This window comes from Dipodomys ordii, unplaced genomic scaffold (assembly GCF_000151885.1).
Source record: "Dipodomys ordii isolate 6190 unplaced genomic scaffold, Dord_2.0 Scaffold67, whole genome shotgun sequence".
Classification (NCBI taxonomy): domain Eukaryota; kingdom Metazoa; phylum Chordata; class Mammalia; order Rodentia; family Heteromyidae; genus Dipodomys; species Dipodomys ordii.
In genome coordinates, this window is record NW_012267283.1 from 5,786,881 (window position 1) to 5,812,302 (window position 25,422).

General features: G+C 39.2%; 1 protein-coding gene across 1 annotated transcript in view; it reads right to left on the reverse strand.

The window, feature by feature from the left end:
- Window positions 1-25,422, reverse strand: part of Slc44a1 (solute carrier family 44 (choline transporter), member 1) — a 163,588-nt gene that overhangs the window by 10,119 nt on the left and 128,047 nt on the right. The gene's annotated exons all lie outside the window — the stretch shown is intronic.

Below are 25,422 nucleotides of genomic sequence, written 5' to 3' on the forward strand. Positions count from 1 at the left end.
AAGGAGGAGGCTACAATGCTTGATAAGAAATGTACTCATTATCTTGCCCATGTAATTGTAACCCCTCTGTACAGTATTTTCACAATAAAAAAAAGAAATGTACTCATTACCTTGCTCATGTAACTGTAACCCCTCTGTACAATATTTTCACAATAAAAACTTAATTTAAAAAAACTTAAAAAAAAAGAACTCAGGGACAGTGTCCACACCTCTAGACTCTTACATTTAGTATGACTTAGAGAAAAGTAGACATATGTCACAGACAGACACAGACATACACAGACACACAGACACACAGACACACACACACACACACACACACACACACACACATGAAATGTGCCAGAGATTAAAATTATTTTAGGGCTATGAGAATATGGTTATTTTTCTATATTTGTATATTTTGAGTTGTATTTTAAACTTTATTGTTGTACTTGATATTTTGTTACAAGTTAGTAAAACCATCTTTAATGCATCCATTTATGTATTTATAGCCTATTCATCATGTTATTTACTAATTTAAAAAATATAAATAGTTGAGGGGTTTCAATTTAACACCTCACTTTATGAGTCCAATGCTTTTTGATCAATGTTACCCCTTTTTATCATTTCCCCCCATGTCTCTACTTATTTACTCATTTGTTTACTTCCTTATCCATATATCTGTTTGACAGCTTGTGTAAGGAGACTGAGATTGAACTCTGGCTGTGGCAGATCTAATCGTGGGAAGTTACCAGTCTCCCCTTCCTTCTGGCTTGCTCCTCTGTACAATGTGAAGCCAGCCTGCTCTTCAAGGGCACATGGCTAACATGGATGCAGACTCAGCATTGTGACTCATTCTTCTTAGAAAAAACAAGTGTTCAAGAAATACCATCCAAGAGCAGGCAGTAACAATGAGATGTGCAAAACACTATGTTGAAAATGAACTTTACAACTTCGGTGTGGAGGTGGGGGTAGTAGTGGAGGTGGGAGGGAAGAGATGGTAGGGGAAAAGAAAGGAGGAGGCAACAATGCTCAATAGGAAATGTATTCATTACTTGCTCATGTAACTGTAACCCCTCTGTACAGCATTTTTATTGTTTTTTTTCGGGGGGTCCAGTCGTGGGGCCTCAACTCTGAGCCTGGGCACTGTCCCTGCACTCTTCAGCTCAAGGCTAGCGCTCTACCACTTGAGCCACAGCGCCACTTCCGGCTTTTTTCTTTTTGCTTATGTGGTGCTTAGGAATCAAACCCAGGGCCTCGTGCATGCAAGGCAAGCGCTCTACCACTGAGCCACCTTCCCAGCCCCTGTACAGCATTTTTACAATAAAAAAATGTACAAAAAATAAAAAAATACTTTTTGAGCCAGATGCTGGTGGCCCATGCCTGTGATCCCAGCTATTCAGGAGGCTGGGATCTGGGGATGGTGGTTCAAAGCCAGGACAGGCAGGAAAGTCCATGAGACTAATATCTCCAATTAACCACCAAAAAGCCAGAAGGGGAGCTGTGGCTCAACTGGTAAAGCACTAGCCTTAAGTAAAAATGCTCAGGCACTGTACACAGGTCCCGAGTTCAAACCCTAGTGCAAACAAACAACAAAAAAAATTACTATTACTTGATTATTGTTATTTTTAAAGGTGGAAACATATTTAGGAAGTTAAGAAGAACCAAGACTGAAAAACCTGTCAGCAGAAACCCTCCTATTGTCCCAGGAAGTGAAATTATTTCAATAAAGTTTAAACAAGATCTGTAACATAACTCTATTCTTGTGACATAAAGAAAATATCAGTGATTATCAAAACCACACAAAATGCATGACGTACAAATAATAAAGCAATGTATTAGTATACCTTATATAGTATCTAATAAAAGCCATACATTGGGTAACCCCTGGCAACTGCTCCATGCTACTTAATAACTCTGACACTGCCATCTTGTGGTATGAGAAATACATTACATAGCCCATGAAATTAGAGATTTCATTTTGAAGCAATTTATAAAGGGGAAATTATACAGTAACCTTAAAAAAATAACATGTGAGAAGATGTGCAAGTTTCTCAATCACAGGCCTTAAAAATAGAATTTTGTAGACGGTGACATCATAAGAAGTGTGCCAAACAACAACAATTACTTCCATCGTTCTATAATGGCAGGGCAATCACATAGTTTCAAAATGATTTTTTCTTTTTAGCTTTAAGTAAGTGTTATATTATTAGAAGTTTTGTGCTATTATATTCTTGGTACTGATTTTTTGTGTGTGTACCCAGGCTTGAACTTGGGGCTTGGGTGCTGTCCCTGAACTTACTTACTCAAGGCTAGAATTCTACCACTTGAGCCATGTCTCCACTTCCAGCTTTTCTGGTAGTTTAGTTATTATGTTTAGTTATTGGTTTACTTATTATGAAAAGCATCCCATTATTTCCTGAAATAATTTTGTTTGGCAAAAGTACAATTAAGGTACAATCTCCTTTCCTAGCCTATGACGCTTAGTAAACACGTAAAATAAAAGTTGCTTTGAACATACTTTAGATCCTTTCAGTACCAGCAGAGCAGAGCAATGTTTCAGGACCATCATTATCTCCCCTATCAGGCACCTGCAAGACCTTGCAGGTGTTGGTGGGCAGATACTTCCCTGAGAGCTATTGAGAAGAATTGAATACCTAGTACCATGTTTCTTTTCACATGTCTTTTAGACCAACACTAGAGTTATTCAACATGTAATATGTGTGTGTGTGTGTGTGTGTGTGTGTGTGTGTGTTGGTATTGGGGCTTAAACTCAAGACCTGGAGCTTTTTCACTCAAGGCTAATGTTCTACCACTTGAGCCACAGCTCTACTTCTGGCCTTTTACTGATTAAAAACAAGAATCTCAGGGACTTTCCTGCTCAAGTTGGCCTTGAACCATGATCCTCATATCTTAGCCTCCAGAGTAGCCAGGATTACAGACGTGAGCTACTGGTGCTCAGGTAACTATTTTTTTTTAATGCTTGTCAAACTTTTGTGTTTGATTCTTATTTTCTTTGTCTTGCTCACTGATAGAAACTTTCCAGTCACAATTTGTCCAAAACCTTGGTATTTCCAGGATATCAAGACTAGGTAAGTGCTAACAGTAGACTATGTGCTATGGGAACTTCCCCTTCACAAGTCAAAGATTAACTTTGGACCGTCTCTTTCAGAGTAATGTCCATTGGGTTGTCGATTTAGCTAATGAGTAAGAAAACACAGTCTGTTTGGTAATATCTGCATAAAGTAAGTGCTAGGACATGCTTAGGCAAGAGTGGCTAAGAGATCCTCTCCTGATTTGAGGCTGATTCAGCCAGCCACAAGCTTCCTATCTGTTCAGATGAGGCAAGCCTGGCTCATTGGCTCTGGGCCCCACATCCATGTTATGGTCCAGATCTGTTGTACAAATATTGATGGACCTAGAGTCCTCTTGCGCGTGTGTGGGGGAGTGTGGTGGGGGAGGGTAGGGACATGAGGACTAGTTAATGACTGTCAGACTCCATCCCTGAAAGAGCTAAAAATCTTTACAGAGATCAGGACAGAAGAGCTTAAGCCAAGAAAAGTGTCGTTAGTTAATTCACCTGTCCTAAAGGTACACCCCCAGGAAACACAGAACAACACAAACCACTGGCTGCTGACGGTTGCAGGGTGAAGGCTGCGTGCTGACTGGTGTGTTGATGACTCATGGGTATCAAGAATGGGATGGAAAGAAGAAAGACAAGGAGCCAACATTCATAAAAGACTTGATGGCAGTTCAACACTGGTTTCAGGATTTTTTTTTGGCACATTATTTTCACGGAATCCTCACGAAAAGGTATTATTAGCTCCTTTTGTAAAGAAAGAAGTGGTGGGCATCAGGGGCTCAGGCCTAGAATCCGAGCTACTCAGGAGGAGGGCAAGACACAAGACCTCACCCATCCACATAAGGGCAGGTCTTGATCGTGTGCATGACCACAGCTGTGCACATATTGCATCCTTCAGTTTCTGAAGAAGACCCAATATGGACACCTATGGGGGTTTCCTGGGGTTAGTTGGTTGGAGAATGTTGTGTAGGAGGGAGAAGGGGTCTGATAGCACAAAGATAGGAAGCAGTGCAGAAACTCTGAAGTAAGGGACATTTGGCTATTACATACATATCCACAGAAAGGACCCTCTGTTCCAGTACTCAGGCCAAATCTAATGATCAGAATACAAGAGACTTGCCAATTGGACTTGGAATTTTTGTGATGAATCTGCAGAAAAACTAAGAGAATCTCAGCCAGAGGTTGTGACTCAGTTGGATCTGAATGCTGTGCACTGATATTCAACAGCATAAACAAGCTGAGAAAAAAGCAAATCACAAATTAAAACTCTCCTGTGGTCACTCACAGCCTACCAGATAAAATGGAACTAGTATAGCAGATGGGTGAGGCCTGGTCTGGCTCCTGAGCCTCATCTCCCACAATTTCCAATCTACATTTTACAAGAGTAAATTGTTGAGATGTCACCCCTGTGCACATACCACAGATGGTGTTTCATGGCTCTTAGCACAACTTAGCACAAAGCAGTCCCTCCACTGGAAATTCCTGAGTTGGTAGGCAATAATAATCTGTAAGAACAAAATTTTCTCTCCCAATAGGATGAATTGTTATTACCCCACTTCCTGTGCACATACACTTCCATGTTAAGACACCATGGGGCTTTTAAAGTTTTTCTCGTGTGTCAGTCAGGGGATTTGAACTCAAGACCTGGGCACTGTCTCTGAGCTCTTTTTGCTCAAGGCTAGTGCTCTACTACTTTGAGTCACAGAGCCACTTCCTGTTTTCTGGTGGTTAATTGGAGATAAGAATCTCACAGATTTTTTCATGCCTGAGCTGGCTTTGAACTGCAATCCTTAGAGCTCATCCTCTTGAATAGTTAGGATTACAGACAGGAGCCACTGGTACCTGGCTGCTTTTTACCTTTGATCTTCCTTGGAATCTTCCATAAGAGATTAGAATTGGCTTCTTATTTACCTAAAGTAAGGATATAGAATAATCTCCCTAGTTAAAAAGTTTAGTAGTCTTTCTGTGGAAATCCAAAGGTTGGTATTGTTTCACATGAATATAAAATTTGTTCTAAACAACAACAAAAGCAAAAAAATTGAAAGACAATTTTTTTTACATTTCTATTGATTGTACTTGAAAGCCAATAAAAAAAGACACAAATTTTAAATCTATAATTCCCCAGATACTGAGGATTTGGTTTTGTTAATGGTCATTGTGAGTTTTTTTTGTCATTTTTTTATTGTGAAAATACCGTACAGAGGGGTTTCAATTACATGGTCAAGATAATGAGTACATTTCTTGTCAAGCATTGTTGCCTCCTCCTTTGTTTCCCCTTCCCATTCCTTCCCCTCCCACCCCTCACCGTCCCCCGCCCCCCGTCCCCCCTGCCAAAGTTGTAAAGTTGATTTTTCTTTTCTTTTCCCTTTTTTTTGGGGGGGGGTCCAGTCGTGGGGCCTCAACTCTGGGCCTGGGCGCTGTCCCTCAGCGCTTCAGCTCAAGGCTAGCGCTCTACCACTTTAGCCACAGCGCCACTTCTGGCTTTTTTCTTTTTGCTTATGTGGTGCTGAGGAATCCAACCCAGGGCCTCATGCATGCAAGGCAAGCACTCTACCACTGAGCCACCTTCCCAGCCCTCAAGTTCATTTTTCCACATAACGAATTGGGTCCACTTGTATCCCTATTTAAACAATTTGTTTTAAATGCTAAAATTCTTCAGTAATGTAGGCCTCAAGAAAGAAAAGTAGGGCAGAGTTTGTTAATTATGACTTTCAGCCAGCAGGTGTCACCAGAAACAAGCACATTTGCTAAAGCTATCATCTCAAAGATGAACACAAATTCTCCAGGTGGACATCCTGTCTCCTCCTAAGGTCCCATCCATCTGTAGAAGGTTCAGCTAGACAGCAAGGAAGTCTATACTCCTGGGGCTGGGAAGGTGGCTCAGTGGTAGAGTGCTTGCTTTGCATGCACGAGGCCCTGGGTTCGATTCCTCAGCACCACATAAGCAGAAAAAGCCCAAGCCCGAAGTGGCTCTGTGACTCAAGTTGTAGAGCCCTAGCCTTGAGCTGAAGAACTGAGGGACAGTGCCCAGGCCCAGAATTCAGGCCCCAGGACTGACAAAAAAAAAAAGTCTGCTTCATTAGATCTTAGTCCCTCCTCCCCACCTCACTCCCCTTCCCTAATCCAGTAATTTCCACTTTAAGCACTGTCCTTTGCCCTTCCCGAATATTCTACTGTGATGTACTATCCAGGACACTGCCTTTCTCCCTCGGAACACTGCACATTACCATCTCAAAGTCTGTCCTGGAGGCAATCAGGTTTCAAAGGGATCTATCTGTTCATTCATTCTTTCTTTCAGCAAACATCATCTGAGCATTTACCATTTGCCAGTTACCATTGGGTAATGTCACAAAGCCAGGCAGAGGGCACTGTCCTCTCAGCGTTAAGGTTACCATCATGCAATCACTCACCAATTCCAATAAAGTCTCTACCTGTCCTAGACTACCCCATCTTTGTCCACAAATCAAGAATGTTTATGTATTTGCAGAAATTTTGCCAGCAAAGATTCTAAATGGTTAGTTTATAGGACAGAAATGTACCAGTAATAGAGCTGAGAATGAGTTGTATTTATAGTGGCCTTAAATATAGGGTAAAATAATAAAATTCATTAGTATTTGACAACCAAAATGCCAATGTTCCTCTCAGGCTAACTTTGTAAATTCATGACAGAGTTTTGTAAAAAGAAAGTCGTTGTAAATGACATTGCTATAAATGAAACATAAACCAAAAACTAATCATACTATTGTCCCCCAGAAGTTGAAGAATGCATTTTTAGAGACTTGGATGAAATCATGCAACCTAAAGCAGACTACACATAAACACAAAAACAAAACAAGCAACCAAGACAATATGAAAATCTTATCTGTCCTGTGAACAAAACAGGCTGCTTGATCTAGCTAATACACACATAGATGCATAGCTTTCTAGTAGAAAGTTTATTGCACCGAAATTGGCTTTACAGGTGGCAATCTTTCATTTCATGCTGAATGCTGTCATCCTGCATCTCGTGTGGACAAGCCCCTGGGCGCTCTGCAATCCTGCTCTTTCTCCGAACTAAGTTCATCTTGGGACTTGTCCACTTTTGAAGTTCTCCTCAGATGTTGTCTGATAAGCAGGAAAAGCCAGTGATTCCATCTGGAAAATCTTGGTGCCTAACAAATCCTAACATCTGGGCTAGGACTTCAAGTCAGCTGGCATTGAGCTAAATCCCGTGCTAGTGACTAGAACAAGGAAAGGATTCTGTGGCCTGTAACAAAAAGCCCAGGGGAGGGGGGAGGCTCAGTGTGGCAAAGCCATGGAATGATACCTTCCAGGAGCCAGGCTCCTCCTGCCCTTCACTTCTGCCAGCTTTAGTGACTGGTTTCTGTTCATGCTCATCAAATTACTGCTATTCCTCACATATCACATCTGCATTTTAGACAATCTAAAGTCAAGCTAGGAGGAAATATGGGGATAGCAATATCAGGAAGGAAAACCCTTCCTTAGAAACCCCCATGATAAGGCGGTGCTGGTGACTCCCATCAGGAGGCTGAGGTCTGAGGATCCCAGTTCAAAGCCAGCCTGGGCAAGAAAATCAGTGAGATTCTTGTCTCCAGTTAACTACCACTCATCTCCCATTAAGTGGCACTGTGGCTCAAAGTGGTAGAGAGCTGGACTTGAGCAAGGGAGCTCAGGCACAGTGCCCAGGCCCAGAGTTCAAGCCCCACGAGTGACCAAAAAAAAAAAAAAAAAAAAAAGGAAAAGAAATCCCTATGATACTTCAGTTTACTTCTCATTGGCCACATGGCCAGATCAAACCTTAAGGAATAGTTGTATGTCAGGTGGATAATTTGCTAGGCAGAATGATATCTAGGTTATTTATATTCCCGAGGAAGAAGGACAGAATCAATTTTTAGGTAGGACAATTAGTGGTTGCTGTCACAGCCTGATAGTAATAGATGATTAACACATGTTAATTGACTAATGGAACAGAAACCTATCTTTGGAACCATGAGAGCCATTTACAGACTCAGGGCAAGATTACAGAAACTTTTTCTAATATCCCTGCAGATAGTTAAATATAGTGAGTGTGTCTTCAACTTTTCACACTCTATGATATTCCTTTTCCAAAATAGCTCTGTTTTCTGCTTTTTCTGAAAACATTCCCATCTATTTATATTCTAGGTATTGATTAACTTATTCAAAAAATGCATTTAGGCAGAAGAGCCCATGAGACTTTTATCAGCAATTAACTAGCAAAAAGCAGGAAATAGAAGTGAGGCTCAAGTGGTAGAGTACCAGCCTTGCAAACAAGAAGCACGCAAGAGCACGAGGCTCTGAGTTCAAGATCCAAGACTAGTATACCCAGGAAAAGAATAATAATAATACAGTCATTTCTTTTCCCCTGCTGTACACCATGCCATTAAGACTGTCTGAACTGAAATACCCCGCTGCCAGTCCTTACAGTAAAGGCAGGGCCAGGGGGACACATACTATTGACTCCCAACTTATGACCGGAATTCTATCTCCTTAACAACCCTTACCCATTAAGAAGCTCCTCAAGCCATATCAACCTCATTTAACCACTAAGCTGGTTTTATGGACCCAGAAAAGCCCTTTAACATTATCACTGCTCAACTCCAAGCTGTTAGATGTAGTCCATTGCTTCTGAGTTCTGATTTGCTATTCAATGAATGACATGACCACCATGTATTCCTCTAAGTAACCTTGAAAATTTGTTAGACTTTTGCTACTAGTGAGTATTGCATTCCGATATAATGGAATTTCTCCAAATCACAGTTGCTACCATAAGACAGAAGTTTATGCAGGAAGCCCATGGTGGCTGACATTGTGTACCGTAGGGTTAGAGACACACCTTTCCAGTAGCTGGGAAGCTTTTAGTCTCAAGGTCACTGCACAGCATATATGAATTCCAGAGAACAAGGAAAAGGAAATCAAGGGAAGGACAATTGCTCTTTCAGAAGACTTCTCCTGGTAGCTATATGACACCTCTATTTATATCCAGCTGGCCAGAATTAAGTCACATGGTCATAACTTAGCTGCCAAGGGGGCTGGGATCATAGGCCTTGTTCTGAGTGACTGTATCCTCAGGTTATCATCAAAAAGTGAGAGAAGAATATTAGGAGTCAGCTTTAAGTCTTGGCCACTCCTTCCATTTCTTCATAGATATAGATACAGATATTCAAGATTGGGGCCACGATAAGAGTATTTATTAAGTACTTAATATGACTAGGGACTGTTGTGGGGACTTTACAGGTAAAAATGTATTTAATTCTCACAAAACTCTATTTTTATCCCATTATGTAGGTGGAAAAACAGGTCAAGAGGGTCTAGAGCCCAAGTTCATACAGATATGTTAGAAGTCCAAGCTCCTAAATTGCTGGTCCGCTGCACTGTCTCTGGACAATGTGAGAGACATAACCTCCTGTTTTTACCTTGGCAACTGTTACTATGGAACTTTTTGTTACTCACATCTTGAGTCTGCCTTCTTAGAGGCCTCTGTTGGGTTGAAATTCCTTGTTTATCAGTGAATGACTGGTCTACCTATATTTTTCTCAGGCCTGCTCAGGAACAGAGCCTTGCCATTTAAAGGATAAACTATCTCGGCTCTGAGTCCCAGCATCATGCTGCAGGAGAATGAGCAATGTGGCCTATAGGGAGGGAATAAAATGTGGCAGTTGTGAAGATAATCACGGCTGTGGAACACTGGGATGGGACAGATTCAAAAGCTTTGCAGCAAGTAAGACCTCAGGTTAAATTCTGAATCTAATATTTGCTACAGGACAGCCTCCTTAACCTCTCAATATCCTTCTGTAAGACTTACTTTGTGTGTATACTTTTTTTTATTCCCCTTTTGAAAGCACTTGGGTGTGAACTCAGGGCTAGTATAATGCTATTGAGCCATACCTCCAGGCCTTGAAGGTCTCCTTTGTAAGTTTACTGTGGGGATTCAAATGCGTAAGCACACGTACAGAGGGCAAGTGTCTGTGTGTTTCACAGCATAGAATCTGGCAGCTGGTGGGCATCTGTTGTTTTGCTACTTTGATGATGACCAATGGAACCCCACTCTCCTGTTTGAGCTCTAGGTATCTGTGAAGGAGACAGAAATGTGAAGGCTTAGAGGTAGAAAAGGCAGTGAGGGAAATAAGTCAGGTTATATCCCTTTAAAAAAATCTTTCTCGACTTCTGGAAATTTATCTGAAAGAACAATCCTCAGACCTTAACCTCTCAAGTAGCTAGGATTACAGGGGTGAGCCACAATGCCTGGCTTGGTTCATTCTTTCTATCCCTATAAATGCTTTTCTCTAGTAAATGTGTGTGTGTGTGTGTGTGTGTGTGTGTGTGTGTGTGTGTGAGAGAGAGAGAGAGAGAGAGAGAGAGAGTTTGCATGATACCCGTATAGCTCTCTTCTGACTACAATTTGTACAGAATTATCTTTTTACATTTTGTCATATAACCTATTGTGTCTTCAGGTCTGAATCAAGTCTCTTGGAGATGCTATATCCCTTTACATTTTAACTAAAGAGTTTAATCCATTTACATTTAAAGTAATTAGGGGCTGGGGGTTTAGCCCAGTGGAAGGGCGCCCGCCTGGCACACGCAAGGCCCTGGGTTCAGTCCTCAGCCCTGGGGAAAAAAAAAAAGCTACAAAAGACCAAAAAAACAAGGCAACATTTAAAGTAATTACTTTAAATGGTAAGTAACAACTTGTTTCTGCCATTTGGTGTTTTTTTTTTTTTTTTTTTTGGTCCGGTCGTGGGGCCTGAACTCTGGGCCTGGGCGCTGTCCCTCAGCTCTTCAGCTCAAGGCTAGCTGCTCTACCACTTGAGCCACAGCACCACTTCGGCTTTTTTCTTTTTGCTTATGTGGTGCTGAGGAATCGAACCCAGGGCTTCAGGCATGCAAGGCAAGCGCTCTACCACTGAGCCAACTTCCCAGCCCTGGTGTTTGTTTTTTATATATTGTATCTTTATTTTCTTTTTCTTTTGGCCCTTCAGTTCTTTCAATAGTGCATTTTTTTGTGTCTGATTTTTTTTTCAGTGTAGTATTTCTTTTCTTGTTTTCTTTTCTGAACATATTTTATTTATTTTCTGTATGTAACCCTGGATGTTACAAGTAACATCTCAAAATAATAACAAGTCTAATTTGAATGAACACTAATTGAACTTCCATAATAATAATTTGTTTACTATTCAATGCCATTCTTTCTTGTCATATTCTTTTTTTAAGTTATCAGTAATATTTTAGCCATGTTTGTTTACAAGTGAAATTCAGAAAATTGCAAATTTGTGTCTGTGACCTTCTTTTAGAGACAGAAAAAATTTTAGTATTGTCTTCCATATTATTTTGCTGCTCTTGGTCAAACAAATCTTTAGAAAGCAGCTGCCATTCCATTGCATATAGATTCTTCTACCCACAATATCACTTGGAAAGATCAAGTCATCAAGGATATTGTGTCTGCCTTCTAAGGTGTGGCTCCTAGGAGATGTTTCTTTATTTGTCATATACTTTTTTTTTTTTTTTAGGTTATTCAGGTAGAATTCTCTTCTGAGCAACAAAGACCACATGCTTATCAATGAGGCTTTTTTCTGTTGTTCTATTCACATATAAGCTGGCTTGGGTTTTTGGATAAGATTTCTGTTGAGGCTCTGTAACAAGTATCACGAGAGCTTTCTCATCAGAATGCAACTCAATTTCTTCGGCTGCTATGATATTTCAGTTCTCTTAGCTAGAGGTCCAAGTTCATCTCCAGCTCCTTAAGTACCTGAGAGATGCTGAACTTGTATTCATGCAGACACTCTGGGGCTCAAGTGACACATGGCCTTCTGCTCTTTGTGTGTTGGCTTAGGAAGAATAGATAGTACATCTTTATACACTGGGAGCCCATTCAGATAGATTTATAATAATGCTCTATTGCCTTTAAAATTATATAGGAAAAAATGGGTAAAATATACAAAAAGAGTAGTTTTTATATTTATCTACACACATCCTTACCAGGTTCTTTCTTTTGTCTGACTAGAGTGATCATCTATTATGTTTTCAATTCTGCCTGAAGGACAGCCTTTAGCATTTCTCGAAGGACACTTCCACCAGCAACCAACTTCCTCAGCTTTTGTATACTTGGCAAAGTCTTGATTTCTCCTTTAGTTTTGAAAAGTGCTTTTTGTTGGATAAAGAATTCTTGATGGACATTTTTTTTCTTTCCATCCTGTAAACTTATCATCTCACTGTCTATGGCTTCTGAAAATAGATCAGGGATTGATTTTTATTAAAAAGTGCTGTATACAAAGTATTACTTCTCTCTTGATGCATGCAATATTCATGCTTTGTCTTTGCTAACAATTTTAATTATCATCTGTCTTCGTGTGCGGCTCTTAAATTTTCCTGCATAAATTTTATTGAGTTTCTTGGATGTAGAAATTTGTTTTTCATCAAAGCTGAGAAGTTTTTGGCCTTTATTTATTCAAGTATTCTTTTTTTTCTCCTACCACCCCTTCTCTCTGGGGCTTCCATAATGTTTGCAGTGGTCTATTTTGTAGTATCCAACAAGTATCTTAAAGCTGTATGCATTTACTCCATTCTTTTTGTTCCTTCTCAAACTAAATAATAAGTGTTTTTATCTTTCAATTCAGTGATTCTTCCCCCCCCCATGTTCAAATCTCCTAGTGAATTTTATTAGTGGTTTTGTTTTAGTTAGTTTGCTTTTCAACTCCAGAATTTCTATTTGTTTTTATTTCTATCTTTATTGATATTCTCTATTGGCAAGATATTATTCTCTTGTTTTTTATTAGTTCTTTGTGCATTTAAAAAATCATTTTGGTCAGTTGATATGTGTGTGTTGGTAAGTCCAATAGCCCCTTTAGATTTCCCTATTGGTAGGCTATACTTTCTTGTTTCTTTTTGTACTTTATAGATTTTTTTGGTTGTTGTTGAAAGGTGTACATTTTGAATATCATTATTGATTGACAACTCTAGAAATCAGATTTCTCCCTCTCCCCAGGGTTTGTTGTTAGTACTTGTAGTTTTCAGTTGAATATTGAGTGAATTTGCTGAATGGTTGTTTTTTTTTAATGTTTTGGTAAACATTATAGTTTACTTAAAGATTGGTGTGTATAATCATTAGTATCTCAGCCAGGAATCTGATTTCCTTACATGCTTAGAACCAAATACCATTTTCCAGTCCTTGCAAATTTATGCTATGTAGGAACACTCCCTAGAGCTTAGCAAGGCTGTTTCCAACTCTGCTTCAGCCTTCACTCCTGCTTGCATTTGCCAGAGGTGAATATTCAAGGGATTTGTTATGTTTTAGTGTGTGTGTGTGTGTGCGCGCGCGTGCGTTTCTATAGTGTCCCCAGAGGATGCATGCAGCATTTTAGATTCGTTGGCATATACAGGAGTCTTTCAAAGTCTTTGTTCTCCCAGAGTATGTTCTTTCCTAGTCTCTTCCTTCCTTAGGCTTTTCCATCCATCTGCTTCTGGCCACTTGTACTATTACTGATAACAGGTTGTTTCAGGATGTATATCTACCTTTAAAGAAGGTTCTGAGGAATGTGAAATGAAGACAAACCTCTGAGCCAATCTTGCAGGCAGCTATCACATAGTGCAAAACAAACCACTATGATTTTCAAGAACATGATGGGGCTGGGAAGGTGGCTCAGTGGTAGAGCGCTTGCCTTGCATGCATGAGGCCCTGGGTTCGATTCCTCAGCACCACATAAGCAAAAAGAAAAAAGCCGGAAATGGCACTGTGGCTCAAGTGGTAGAGTGCTAGCCTTGAGCTGAAGAGCTCAGGGACAGGGCCTAGGCCCTAGAGTTCAGGCCCCACAACCGGACCCCCCCCCAAAAAAAGGAACATGACCAACACACCACAGGAGCCACATGAGGAACACTGGGCCATGCAAGCATCCCCACCGCTGTCACTGAGCTCTGAACGGGGATGGCAACATAGGAAAGTTAGTGTTCCTGTATCCTATTACTGAAATTCTTCATTTAGCATTCTCTTGCTTGTCTTTGTTTTCTGTGTGTGTGTGTGCGTTTAAATTAGATTCCAGGGTTTAGAAAAGTTGATCTGACAGTCTTTGCCAGCTTAAGCATGCCTTTAATGAAAAGAGGGAGTTTTCAAATTTGTTAATCTAGCATTTTATTCACAAAAACCCAACATTTAGGGGGCTGGGAAGGTGGCTCAGTGCTAGAGCACTTGTCTTGCATGCACGAGGCCCTGGGTTCGATTCCTCAGCACCACATAAGCAAAAAGAAAAAAGCCGAAGTGGTGCTGTGGCTCAAGTGGTAGAGCACTAGCCTTGAGCTGAAGAGCTGAGGGACAGCGCCCAGGCCCAGAGTTCAGGCCCCACAACCAGATCCCCCCCCAAAAAACCCCCAACATTTAGATTTTTTCTATATAAAATTAGAGCACAGGTTATAGTGTATTGAGATCAATTTTATATTCTCAGTTTCTAAAGATAATTGATTCTCTCTTTATCTATATCTATATAGATCTGGTAACAATTGAGTAGATGAACTACTTATTATACTTACAAAAACTCATATAAGACATTATTATTCCCATTTTACCATCTAGGTTACACAGCTTAAACAAGTAATGGAGACAGATCCAAACCCATACCCATGATCCCAAGACCATTGCTATTTTTTTTTAAAAATGCTATGCTGGTTCAGAAAATGAAGAGATAAATGACTACATCACACTCAACTGGTTTCAAAGCATATTCTTCTCCACTACATTTAAGTATCACAATAAGATTATAGCATGGGTGGAGTGTTTTCCTCTAACAGGCAAGGAAATTTAGGCATTAACAGGACAAGTAACCTGTAGTTGAGAGTAACTAGAGATGAATGCAGTTATTCCAACACTTTGTTCATTGCTTTCTCTGTTATCTCATCTTGTCTCTACTAATGTAAACAGGGTTTTTAATTAACCATGATTCTTTCTGGTTGAAAAGTAAACTATTTTTCAATGAACTGTTACATGCAAACCAGGACCTGGAGACTTACTCTTGACTCTCACTTTTGACTTGGCCCCATGTACCAATCAATCATCCAGTTCTGATTGCTTTACCTCTTCAAAAGCTCTTAAGTATATCCCTTTTGTTCCATTCTGCTGCTGATGTCCTAGCTACAGAATTCATACACACTGACTTGGCTTATCATCAAAGTCTCCTCATTGATTATCCAGACTGGATGCAACCTATTCTATTCTATAATCCCTACACGGCTCCTTATACTACATTTCCCCCTGCCCTAAAAAGCAAATACTTTCAAACACTCCTTTGCTTATAGACCTCTTTCCAGTGAGTCTCCATTTTCTTTGGCCTAAAATCAAGTCCCTTGGGACAGTCCACAAGACCCTTGAGATCTGATCTCTTTGGATTTCTCCAATATCACGATCCCATTCACTCCTCAGGACCCACTCACAGACATTATTTCTTCACACTTTTTGTATCTTCTGGGAATACTCCTTGCCTGCCTCTCTTCCAAAGGCATGTTAATCATTGTATCCCCACTTCTTTGCTCCTCCCACCACCTGGTGGTTCCCCCAGGACTCCCGAGTTAACTCTTCAAGAACAGCTGACATACCCAATACAATTGGCTTCTGCCACTACAGTACTAGACATATACTCACACATCCAGCTATGTTATGTGTTAAGTAGTTTATTGCCTAAGTATGAATATGCAGTAGTTATAAATGTCTTTAGTGGCTAAAAACAGAAAAAAATAGGATAGCTACTTTAAAGAGAAGTCTTACAACTATAATATTTGTGACTGGATTTGTATTAGAAGCAAAAAATTAAATGACTGAGGGAAGTGTGGTTCATATAATAGCTGACATTCTCAAAGTCTACTGGCACTAACCTTGTTGATAACTCTGTTGATCACATAACCTCTGGTGCCAAATTTCCTGGACAAAATTCCCCTGGACTACAGCAGTGAATATCTCTTTTACAATGATTTTTGGATATTGAAAACATGTGGAATAAAATTACACCTAACCTAGTATTTTCGTTTCTTTGCAGGCTGGTAGAAAGTTCAAAGCTCAGTGCCTCCATGTACTGCAACCGATCTAGAACTTAACATCTTTAGTCCTTCCTATTTTTGTTTCTGCGTTTTTGTTTTTGTAGATATGCTATTTGAGGGAGAAAACATAAATATGTAAATATACATGCCCTAAAAACAGATTGAAGGTTGTTTCTTATTAGCATAGAAAACAAAGATGGTGAAGGTGACAAGGTAGAAAAGCAAATTTCATAGTTTACAGACTCCCTAGGCCGTTGTGAGGTTGGGAACTCTCATCCAAAACCTGGAACTTAGGTAGCTCTCATTCATTAGGTACAGGGGAGAAAAATCCCTGGTGCAGAGAAAGATCTTAAGGTCATTTATCTTTTTTCTCTCTGGCTCCTTTGTATTATTTTGAGAATTTACAAGAGATAGCATTGATTGGAAAAGGTAAACGTTTCTAGTGTTTGGTGAATTTGAGACTGAACCTGGATGAATTTGATCATCAGGTGCATGCTCTTATTTTAAAGAGGTGTGATGTATCATACTGAGTGTAGGCTTCTATGGTTTTTTCTCTCCTCCCTACAAATCTAATTAGTCACCAAGCTTGTTTTCCTTTCAGATCCTGGCTCAAGCCTCTTCCTCTCCTAGACTTCTTCTACATTCCCACCTCTATTCTAGTTTCTACACACATATATTACTTCCCTTCCTTTCCAGTTCACTTTAGGTCTGAACACACATGCAAGGATTCCATCTTCTCTCCAGGCTCACCAGTTGTTATACGTGTTTTGCAGTGGCCATCCCAAAGCACTGTCTGTCCTCATACTTGGGTTGTTGCCCATGCAGGGACTCCGCAGTCTCTCCTGTCCCTTCACCATTTGGCTAATTCTTGTTATCCTTCAAGACCATCTAGCATAGCTTTTCCTGACGACCTCAACATTGTATGTACATCTTAAACACCCTCTACTTCTTGAAGTCAGAGAGTAATTAGCACTGAGCTTCCAGGATGTAAACTGCCTGGAGAGAGGAGGAAATGCTTGTTGAATGAAGTGACCACACAGAACACATACATACAAGTGGCCATGCTTGGGAGAGTATCTGGATTGGGCCTCATTCAATCACACTCTTCACCAATGTGAGACACAGACCCCAACTCCATTCAGATCATCATTATTGCCATTCTTTTTTATGATCCTAAACTTACCAAATCTTCCTCCCCCTTTCTCTTGTGCAATGAAAAAAATCCTTAATCAACATGGATTTGACTTAGATTTGTTTTCAATTGAAAGCCAACTGCCATAAGTATCATTGATTAAAAAAATTCTTTCCTTCATTCAAGATAGATACATTTAGCTTTTACTCAATTCTTATCAATAGTAGGACTGACTTGAGAAACTTGTCTCTTAATTGTTCCATAGATGTATTAAAACACTGCTTTAGTAGCTGTTGTTTTATTTTCTTACCTAGGTTTTTTTTTATTTTTTGTCAGTTGTGGGGCTTGAACTCTGGGCCAGGGCGCTGTCCCTGAGCTCTTAAGCTCAAGGCCAGCATTCTACCACTTGAGCCACAGCTCCACTTCTGGCTTTTTCTGCTTATGTGGTACTGAGGAATTGAACCCAGAGCCCCATGCATGCAAGGCAAGGACTCTACCACTGAGCCACCCAGCCCTCTAGCTATTTATTTTTAATATAGTTCAGTTTTTTCATACTAAAAACCACAGAAGAATATTTTAAAACATATAAACAAAGAAGCTAACCAATTAAATTAAAATGATCCATAATCTCCCAAGACAGAGATAACTCTAATAATCTTCTTGATAGTGGCTTTTCTGATTTCCACATAATCCTTTTGCCAGATTAACTGACAGTGTCTAACCTGTAGAGATAGGATGTGCAAAGTGCTTTAGGGAGGGGCTATTTTCAGGATCCTGTGTTCTCAGCATTAGTGGAGCGTGCTTGGTGAGAGTCAGGAATATTTTTCCAACATATGTAACAGGTATGGTGCCTCCTCTAATTGCTTAACTATTGTAGCATATGAATTACTTAAACAATGAATATGAAAAGAGTAGTTTCTATGAAAACTAATGTTTTGAAAGATTGAATGCCTTGGAAAGATTTAATACATGTAAACACTCATCTTAAGTGCCTGAGAAATACAACTGTTTGCAAGAAATTATAGAAATCCCAGTGTCTACAGGCTTCATAAACACCTCTAAATTCTTGATCTTTTTAACAATAATGAATAATTCACACCTTGCATCTTTGAGTGGTCATATTATTGGTGTTGCTCAGACAAAGAAGATAGGGGCCAAGGAATTATTAAAAAATGAATATAACTATGTCAAAGATTGGCTAATGAACATTTTATATTGAAATTCATTTTCTAATGATTTTCAATCCCAGTCAGAATCTTCAACTAACCCACCAACTACTAATGTACACAGAGAAACAGCATCTAGTATAACTTCACTGAGGTCCTGCTACAAATAATGCTTTACCTCCTACTTTTTCATGGACTATATTCTGAATGTTATTACAAGTCATTATTACTTACATTGTTAACACCATCCCTTTTTTTTAAACATGTAAAACTTTATTTTGATTTCCTCTCTGCCAGGACTGCCATATACCCAGCCATTTTCTAAACTCAATTTTTACTTTGATTTTTTTTTGCATATGCATGTTATTTTGCTGTAATTTCCAAGAATCTTTCCTGGAAGATGGAGAGAGTAGACAAATCCCTTTCACTTTGTCTCTTAGTGAAGGGCCCAGGATCCAACAGGAAGCCCACTGAAAGCCTGTTCTGACGGAAAGGAAACTGCTCCGTGCTGTTACCTCTCTACTCAAAGACCTGGCCCAGGAGCTTGTAAGAATTTAAGATTCTTAAGGTGTCCACTGAAATTTTGGTAAGACCATGAAATAGTCTAATAACTAGCTCTATATTTTTTCCTGGACTCCTAAATTTAGCCTAGGTAAATATTCTAAAGTTATGTTTCTCAGAACCTGGGCAATAAAAGAAGCATCATATCAAGTTAAAGGCACAAGTCATTTTTCACTTTTACTATTACTTGTCTTAACTAAAATAATAAAACTCACAGTTCAATCTATAGTACCATCAAAGAAAAGATTAGCTTTACATAAATCTTGATTCCCTACCCCCCCAAACTGTGATGGAACACAGCCACTGCCTACATGATGGCATACTACAGGTATGCCTGGCTATTAGCTCAGTACAGAGGGAGGCTTCAGTTCATGTGTGGCACCTGGCACCAGGCACAATGGATGCTTTCCATGGTGAATATTACCTAACAGAGGCTTTCCTACCTGACCATTGAATTCAGTTGTGACTGTAGCATTCACAGGACCACTGAGACTGGAGAGTGGATAAACTTAAAAGTTTACCCTCTTGGTGCTTATAGCTCAGGCTGATACTCCTAGCTACTCAGGAGGCTGAGATCTGAGGATTGCAGTTTGAAGCCAGTCTGGGGAGGAAAGTCCATGAGTCTGTTATCTCCAATTCACCACCAAGATGCCAGAAGTGAAAGTATGGCTCAATAGGTAAAGCACTAGCCTTGTGTGAAAAACCAAGTAAGAGTAGAAGACCCTGAGGCTCAAGCCCTGCTACCAGCACACACACACAAAAAGACAAAAAAAAATTGGTTTTGATATGTTTATATTCCATACTCCAACGGCCCTAGAACAGGCTGAGGGGTGCTAGAAAAGAAGAGCTTGGAACTTCTCAGACACCCTGGCAGTATAACAACCTAATTAGAAACTATGATCTCTTTCCTCACTCACTACTGTGGGTATGGGCAAAGCGTGATGACACAGTAGACAATGACATTCTTTCCTATAAAATTTTATTTATTACATAAAAAATTGTATACATTTGTTAGACTAAAATACAGTTTTCGTTATAATTCTGGCAACTGAGTCAGTAACACAGAGAAAACTTAGCATAAGATCAGCACTTTTTTGTTGTTGTTTCTAGTTCATATTTCTGCACAAGAAAAACATTTCAAAGCTCCATTTCATATAAGTTCATGGTACTCTGAAGCCAGATGGAATATGCCATCCAATTCAGAGCTCTTGGAAGTTAATTTCCCAGCAAGATTCAGTAACTCCAGAAAGTTAATTGCTTAATATACATATTTCTTAAGTCGGCTGAGAGCAGAATGCTCCATCGGCAAAGTGTGTACTGTGTCAGCAATGACAGTACAATTACCAGGACTATGATTGTGTCTGTGGAGTATGTTCAAGCACCTACATGTATGTTTCCCCACGTGCATACAGTGTAGTGACACTGCAAGAAGAAAGAACCCCAAAGAATCCTAAGGAAAATTACCCCAAACTATGGAATTCATGGAAGGCTGAACTGTGATCCTCCAGTTTGTAACAGACAAAGACAGGATGTGACACAAAGATTTTGACATGAGGATGCATAATAGCAAAAACCAAAACCAAAACCACAAAAAACCCAACACCACAAAATGACAAAAAGGCATCCAGAAATATGTGGCACAACATGTTTCTCCTGCTGGATATCAGGGCATAAAAAATTGTATACAGACTCATTGGTGTGCCATTTGATGAGTTTACCACCCAGTATGAAGGGCAAGGCTGACATTAGATGGGAAGACTGTGTGTGAGATTAATAGCAGGTCCTTAATTTATTGACTGGTCTTTAAAAGGGTTGATTACCTTATTCTAGGAGGCCTGTCTTCAACTCATGGTCAGAAAGGCTGTGCCAGAGAGTACGTAAGGCTGGACTTTTGGTTTTCAGAAGACATGCTTTTGTCTTTGGTTGTTAGTCCAGAGCCTCTATCATGTTGTTAAGATGCCCAGCATACTTTTTCTCCCTGCTTTTTAAAAAATTATTTTTATTTTTCCTTCTATAATCAAGTCAGTCCAGTTGATCTTAACTTCACTAGACATAAGATCAGGAGTGCAGTTAGTGTCATGAATATGGAAACTTTTCATTTGGAATTTTTAGTACTATCACAGAGGAGAAAAGAAACCAGCCAACATGAACAAATCTAGCAGCTTAGGAAATTTTAAAAGAAAACAATTTCTTCCATCTGATCCTTGAAAATCCAAATTAATAAGAGTAGTAAAAAAACACAAACCTAAATGGGACACAAAGAATGGGGAGAATGTATCTAGCAGTCCATTTCAAGACACCCACTTCCAAAGCTGTTCTATTACTGTCACATTCCTAACACGAAAGTGTTGGAGGAGAAGAATCTTGACCTGATTGTAAAAGAAGAGGGTAGCCTGGTGCTTGGTGGCTCATACTTATAATGTTAGCTACTCAGGAGGCTTAGATCTGAGGATCAGGGTTTGAAGCTGGCCCAGGCAGAAAAGTTCTTGTGAGACTTTTATCTCCAATTAACCACTCAAAAACTGGAAGTGTCATTGTGGCTCAAGTGGCAGAGCACCAGCCCTGAGCATGAAGCTCAGGGGCAACACCCAGGCCCTGAGTTCAAGCGTCACAACTGACAAAAATAACTAAATAAATAAAAATAAAAATAAGAGGGTCTGCACACTCTGGGCAGGCAGTTCATGGGGCTGCTCTATCTGACCATTTACTCTTCATATCTTCTCAATGCCTACTCTTTTTTTTTCCCCCACATGAACTAGTATATCATGTTATTTCTCTTCCTTTTTTTTTTTGGTCAGTTGTGGGGCTTGAACACTGGGCCTGAGCACTGTCCCTTAACTCTTCAGCTCAAGGCTAGCACTCTACCACTTGAGCTACAGCACCACTTCCTGTATTATATATTTCTCATGCAGTAACTAACTCAAATTATATTCCTAGCTGGCAGGACATATGGATAAGATTCATACACAGAAGTCAGAATATTATCTATTGTCTTTGTCACACTTTTATGATGAAAGTATCTAGCAAATTAGACTGGATATTTGTTCTTTTCCACCTGGTATAGAAATGTCTAGTAGTGGTTTTCTTTACATTGTGAAAGGCAAAGCTTTAGGGGAAGGGGGAGGGCAGGGAAGTTCTTTTCTCGTTTTTTTTTTACATTCCTCAAGCCAGTCCTCAGATTTCAACTGCTTTCTTCAGCCTAAAAATGCAGGTAGTGGTTTGATATCTGACTATATGAAATCAGGACCCACTTGAATTCCAATTTTTAAAGAACTTCAAAACTCCCTTAAGGATTTTTTCCCCCCTAAGGATATAAAGAGCATTTGGGGAGAGCTGACATGCAGATGCCAGTACCCTTACATACTCACAAGTTGTAGATATAAAGTAAATGAAGTGCTTAAAGGAAGATGGAGAAAGGCATGGCCCCAGTGGCAGAGGGGTCCAAGGCAGCTCTGCCATAGTGAGTGGAAAGATGCCAAACACTTCCCTGATTTATGAAGGGGAGAGACTTTTGGGATTTCAAGTCCCAGCATCTACTCCTACAGATTTCCATTATTTCTTTCGTCAGTTTGTTGTATTTTGTTTAACTATTTTTGGTCATGTTGACGGATATTAGAAGGGATATTTGGTAACACTATGCCATATAATGTCATATCTCAACTACAACCAAATTATCATCTTCATTTTCTTTCAATATTAAGAAATACTGAGTAAGTGCTCTACCACTTAAGCTACATCCTCAATCCTACACAAGTGTCATGGTAGATAGTAATTAAGGATTCTATATTTATTTCTTCTTGGATTTTTTTGGGGGAGGGGTCCACTGAAAAAAATTTGGTACCTTGCTAAAAACTCCTCCAAGACACATACACCCTCACACCTCAATGGAAACCTTATTCTTAAAAAGATTCAATGCCGATCTTCTGTTATCCACTCAGATTAATGGTCTCTATTTCCAAACCTGGTACTAAACTATACAAACTCTTGTTATAAAAATGATTCTAGGCCAGAGGATTGTTAGTAGAGGCACAATCACTCCCAGGAACGTTTCAAATGTTCCGAGGTTCTATTTACATTGAGGAGCAAGACAGTCCAAAGCTTTCATAAGTTCAAAGAGACCTACAGCCCTTCAAATAAATCTACTTTTGAATATCACATATTAAGATCTCAGCAAATGAAAGTGAAAACATTTGGAATATTTGCAAGTCAGTGTTTTCATGTGCCACTAGATCATAATAACTAGACCACTGCTTTCTGGTCTAGAGGAAATTATTCAGGATGTAGTACTGAATATCAAAACTTACAAAGAGACTAACATTTGGGTCTGTTAACAATTTCATATCTTTCAAACACATTCTTAATGAATTATCTTAGAAAATATCCAACTTAAATCTTGTTTAAGTACTTTATAAAAGTAGTAATAGTTCATGCAGCAGTGCAACTGACTTTGCTTATTTTTATACATATAAAAAAATCAAGATGGGGAGGAAGAAAGGACCCTGTAGTATTTCTATAGAAAATGTTTTTCCACAGAAATTCACAAATTTAAAAACTGCACTGAAATTTTCAGTACAAAAGATAGTCTCAAATCCTGGTTTATAACTGTCCTCGTAAAATGTGGATATAAGAATTAGACTCAAATTTATGAAATTTGAATGGGAAACATGTGCTAGTCTAGATTTTTATGTATATACAACATTTGGTTCATTGTAAATTTGCTAGCCTTAGATCTTTTTTTTTCTTTCTTTTCCTTGATACACTCAAGAGTCCTGCTTTTCCACAATTTAGGCTATATATGTTCCAAAAGCAGACACTATCCATGCGAAGTGGCTACTTTTCAAAAGCGCTAACATACATTCCTTAGTACAGAGCTACACAAATATGCATTTAAAGCAAAAGGCATTCTTTGTTATGAATACACAATATTCAAAACTCTGCCTTATGCATTTGCTTATGATCCTACAATTCTCCAATATATATTCACAGACCATATCTTAACAACACTAGGCAAACACTTCTGACAGATGGAATATATGAAAAGAATACATAAATTAACTGTGTCAGATGCACTGATAAGCCTCTCAGGTTTTTTTTTTTTTCTCCCAAAGCAGCCACAGAAGAGCAGCAAAAAATTTACTAACTGTAAGTATAAATTTAAAGACTTTTTTGAAGGAAACTTCGCAGGCTACTCGAAACTTCCATTCAAATAGGACTAGAATAGAGTAGAATAGAATAGAACATCGCAGTCACTATAACCAACAACACTGGTTTTGGAGCTGATCCCATGCCCAGAGCTGATTCCAAAATACTATTTTGCATGTGTGTAGGGTGGGAAGAGCACTTCTTGCAGCCTTTAGTAGCTAGTGATTATGCATGGTGGAAATGTTTGAAGCCTCTGTGTACTGTGTGGTCTTGCATATATTTGATTCATGCAATTCTTATAGATGTTTTGAGCCAGAAAAGTAGAAAATATTATTATTGTGTTTAAAGCAGCTCAAGACCAGAATAAAAGAGTCAGCTCCATCAGCCAGTACTGGGATGAAATCTTGAAAACTGCACTGGAAAGCCAGAGAGCTCTTAGCAAATACCAAGGTCAGTAAGATTGGAAGAGGTTATAATTAGCAGACGCCTTTCACTGAAAAGTGTGTGTGTGTGGGGAGTGCATACGGGTTAAGTATAATTTTTTTTTAAACTAGGTTCTTCCTTAAATTATGGAAAATGTTGGGAGACCAATGAAGAGTAAGTCGAAGTGACTTAGGACTTAATTATCTGTAAGACAAAATAAAAACTTTAATCTTAAATTAACCATTGTATTAAATGGTTTAAAGACCAACCTGCTTTGAGCTCTGCTTATTCATGTATGATTTATATAATCTCAGTGCCCTTGCTAAATAGCTAATGTTTTATTATTATTGCACTGTTAAGCCTCACACTGAAGATGTGCCTTGTGGATTTACATTGAAATGTAACCTTGTGCCTTTCATATTAGATTAAAGCACAGTTTATCCTTGAGGCAGGATCTTAAGAGTCTTAATTCATGCACCAGGGCATTAATTATCTGGTGGCAGAAATGATAGCTGAACTCCAGACACTATGACCATTTACATAAGGACCCTTGCTGTAACTATAAAGACAATACTCCAAAATGCAGTTTTGAAGAACCAGCACAGAAAATAATGAAAAGCATAATATATAAAACTATTCAGGCTTATAAAACTATTCAGGTATCCACATCTCACAGCTAATTTTTGTTCATCTATTCTCCTCACTTGGGCAGAAGACAAAAGCAGAGAGTGAACAGCAGTAAGGCAGCCCATATCTAGTTGAAGGATGACTTGCAATGAATGAGAGGCAGCAGGAAGATTAGAACAAAAACTGAAAACATTTACATGTCGCTAAAAAGCCACTGTGCGGTTTTTTTTTTCTTTATCAAGTTAAATAATAAAGCTCATGTGAGAGTGATATTC